Here is a 4,307-nt window from a genome sequence, read left to right on the forward strand (position 1 = left end):
TGTAAATAATGTAGTTTTGTTAATAGATGGATGGAAAAATAAGGCGGCCAATAAACAAAATGTTGTTGCCATGCTTCGTTTAGACAACATGCAGCGAAGATAGTACATTTTTTTGAACACCTGGAATTTCAGTACTCATCGTGAAACTGGGGAAGCTTTGCGTAAAGTGGTTGACGAATGTATTGGAATGGCAAGAGAAAAATATAATATTAATATATACGCTGTTATCAGTGACGGTGCAGCTGTGATGATTCTCATGGGTCAACTTGTTGGGATTTGGCATGTAACGTGTAATAGCCATAACGGCAATTTGTTAGCAAAAAGTGTCGTGGATAGCGGATTTGCAGGAAGAGTGCATGCTTTGCTAACAGATTTTAAAAGACTTGACTTAGACCGGTACCGCATCGGCTGTACCGGCACACCGCGTCGGCGCGTCATCCCACGACGATGGCCGAAAAGATGTCAAAACGTGTTGTCAAAAACTCTAAAAGTTCGAGAGGTAATATACATAGTAAATTACGTGTCATAAACTATGTATTTTACCTATAGTAATTTACCTACCCACCACTGCCGGGGCCCCGCCGTGGAAACCAGGCCTCGCGAACATGAAAAATATCAGCTAAGTAGACCCCGCCGTCTTTTTGGCCCAGGGGTCGGGAAAGGTCTAAACTCGGCTCTGGTGCCAACAACAGAAAGTTACTACTATTTCTCGTATGTCCCAAACGAACACACACTCCCTGAACAAACGTATCATAACGCTATATTATTGAAGGTTATGATACGTTTATTCCGGGAGTAAGTGTGTTCGTTTGGGGCATGCGAGGAATAGTAGTAACTTTCTGTTGTTGGCACTATCAAAATTTTTAGCGATTTATACGCGTTTGTACGCCGTTGTACGCACGCGTATGCGCATATGTGGCGAGAGCCTTACTCCCTGGTTTTGGCTATCTTCCGGGGCTGATCTAGAGTGGTTAATCAAAGTGTCAGAATTATTCTGTAAACACCCTTAGCAGTTATGAAACCTAATTATTTTCTTTTTTTTTCTCAAACAAAAAACAAATAAAATTTATTAAATTGCTCTTCGATTAAAATATCGCAAAAAGAAGAATCTATTACAAAAGTTATTGTAAACTGAATTATCTTATGTACTTTCACTAAGTTTCGTTTAATCAATAGGTAAAAATAAAGTATATCTGTAATAAGGCAAGGTGAATCACATTCAACGTAGATTGCTAAAAAACAAGGATATAGTTAGGAATTATGTATGTATACTTTGTATATTTATGAAAATTTTAATTATTTAATACTTACATCTATATAATTTGAAAAATACTTAATGTTTTTATAGGTTTTGATTAGCATTTAATTATATTATAATAAGTTTTAATTTATTATATATATTTTAAAATCAAATTAACCATCTTTATTTTTTAAACAAAAAGACTATTGTGTAGAATATTGCTGCTTCTTAATTTTGCTATAAATTAAGCTAATGACGGCTTATAAAAATTATATTATTTAAGTACAAAAGCTTATTTTTTTTTTATTTTCTAGTAGCTAATTATCTAAAATACAAATTTGTAAACTATCTACTCCAAAAAATATAAATTATTTATCGAAAGAAATAGTTTTGGAAGCAAGTTATGTCCTACTATCATTTAGGTAACCTATTTCTGTAATCATTCTTCTAGCTATGTGTATACTATCAATTGTTTGAAAGTTTTCATAATGGAAAAATTAACGAACTAGCTTTGTTTATTGTATTTTCTGTATATTTTAAGTTATATTTTCATTTTATTTATTTTATTAATTAGATTTTTTATTAGTATTAAATTCATTCCTTACCTTGCACTTTCATATTCTAACTAATTTACGTACGCTAACAAATGACAAATGATGTAATTTTATGTTTATTTTAACTATTGATATAAATTGATGAATAAAAGTTGAATTTATACTCATGTTAATAAAATTGTTTTAATTTTGCTTATATTAATACATATAATAAAATCATTGAATTGATTAATTAGGCCTATGATTGATAAAATGTAATAAGCTATTGTACTATTATTAATTATAATATTAGAAATTGTTTTCATGATTCATAAGGTATAACTTAATCAAATTCAGAACAAAAAAATCATATCTCATTTTAATATTTGAAATGTCTAAAAGATTCATTACAGTTTGCGTCACTTCTATAAAAGGACAAAAAACTTGTAAATGCCTTAAAGCAGCAAATACTTTTAACTAAACAATTTATGAATTATATTTATATAATTTATTAACTATATGGATAGTGAGAACAGAAATGTCATTTTCATTGGTATAATTTGTTTTTCACAAAATTTTTATGAAATGTATTGTATCTTTGATTCTCAAGACCCATTCTTAATGACTCATATGATCTTATTCCAGACAGAACAATATGAAGTTATTTGTGGTTAAAAACATCTCTTACCCACATGAGTATAAAGAAATTGATATAGTACTTTGTATAGTGCCAAAATTTTGTTTAAATTGACTAAATTAAATCATCTTTCCTTTAAATTTGCGTGTGACTTTAAACTTATGTTAATAATAAATAAATAGCTCCTATTGTTTTGTTAGATTGAAACAATTGAGAAAGAACAGTAAAATAGTAAGTGACAAAGCTACAGATGACAACCCAATATGATTGAAAAACTTTTGAAAATCTGTGACAAGATTATGAAAAAATTTGTCTTTGAAATGCAAGAAATCACAGTAGAAAGTATGTCATGGCAATGTTAATCAACCATTGTATAAAGACAATGATGGTGTGAATATCATTGAAGAATGTATCATACTGAAGTTACATGTGTTGCAGGGGTTTGAGAATCATCTATTTTTCAATGGTTTGGTATTATCAGTTAGTCGAGAGAAGACATTGTGATGGCCCATGAAAATGAAGATCATTCCTAAATGCTATAATGGTGATTTTTTTTAAGGTAATGCTTGCAGGAAGTTATTAAAAAAAGCCAAAATTATCAGGAGCAATCGATTTGATAAATAATCTTGTTACTGAATTATTGAAAGCTTTATTAGCTATAAAAACTTCTAAAACCTTCAAACTACATGTTCTACTATCGCACATCAAAAAATGTCTGGAATTCCTAGATAATTCGGAAAGGTTTTGGTTATCGTTTGAACAAACTGGTAAGTCGATACATAGAGAATTTTTCAAATTTTGGGAAAAACATAAGTCCAACTTAATCAGTTGTTTTTCTCACGTAAGAAGACTGAAAGATGCTACGGTTGAATTTGCCTCGTTACGTATTTAAAATTTTAGTAACATATTTGTTAAGCAAGTATTTAGTTATATTATTATTTTTTCTATAATTATTAAGTTATCCATAGTGATTTAGTTACTGTTAGTATTGGTTCCTTCATTAAAGTTCAATATTATTCTTGAAAGTTAATTATCAAGGCATAATATGGTCACTTAAGGGATATTTATATACGACTATTTCTACTCAGTAGGTACCTATCACCACTACCTAATGCCTCCTTAAGTTGCTGATAGAGGACTGGACCTTGAGATTAACTATGGATACAACAATAAGCAGTTGCGAACAACTAATAAGAACCAGTTAAAAGCAGAATATATCACCACATTTATGCCGTTGGCTTCGAAATGCAATTAAAGAATGATACGTACTATAATATACCGGAATCTTTAAACTTTATCGTTTTTTTGCAAGTATTCTGAAAAAATAAGTTCTAACGATTTCCGGAATAGTATTTTCGTATATGTTGAGTAAAAATGGTGCAAATTGTCGAAACAGATTTTGTTGTTAGTCCAGAAGAAACTTTTTTTGCTTCCGAACCACTGTGCGCATATGGAGTGCATAAGGTGCGAACATAATTAATTTAAATATAACAGTTTTACTTAAATATATGAAACCACAATAGCTCAGTTGACATCAATTATTAACATATTGTATTATGTTCAATTTACGCTTACACATTTGTTTAACAAGTATTTAAATAGTATTTTAGAAAAGAATCTCTTTCTTCTTTCTTATTATCCTTTAAAAATTTAACTAATTAATTTAATACATTTTTTATCTTTGGTTTCTACTTTGCGTCCTACGTTCTTACTAAACATTTTATGAATTCCTTCTTCATTTTCGTATAAATCATATTCTAACAATATTCCAATAATACGTTACAAAAATAAAGTTCTGACTCTAAGATAAATTTTTAACTTTATTCCTGAGAGCAAGCAAGAATTTGACAAAGAGAATATATAATTGAAAATAACAAAGATAGTTATTGTTGAATGG

The 4,307-nt window shown here is 29.5% G+C and overlaps 1 long non-coding RNA gene across 2 annotated transcripts; it reads left to right on the top strand.

The window, feature by feature from the left end:
• Window positions 1-978: 978 nt before the first annotated feature.
• LOC131675533 (uncharacterized) lies at window positions 979-4,019 on the top strand. Of its 2 annotated transcripts, XR_009303064.1 has the most exons (5): window positions 979-1,262; window positions 2,611-2,752; window positions 2,849-2,969; window positions 3,058-3,177; window positions 3,499-4,019. It is a non-coding gene; the product is annotated as an uncharacterized LOC131675533 (long non-coding RNA). The 2 variants fall into 2 exon arrangements; XR_009303063.1 differs by having other exon boundaries at window positions 2,849-3,177.
• Window positions 4,020-4,307: the final 288 nt, after the last annotated feature.

Source organism: Phymastichus coffea, unplaced genomic scaffold (assembly GCF_024137745.1).
Source record: "Phymastichus coffea isolate CEN01 unplaced genomic scaffold, Cenicafe_Pcof_1.1 PCOF00025, whole genome shotgun sequence".
NCBI classification, from domain to species: domain Eukaryota; kingdom Metazoa; phylum Arthropoda; class Insecta; order Hymenoptera; family Eulophidae; genus Phymastichus; species Phymastichus coffea.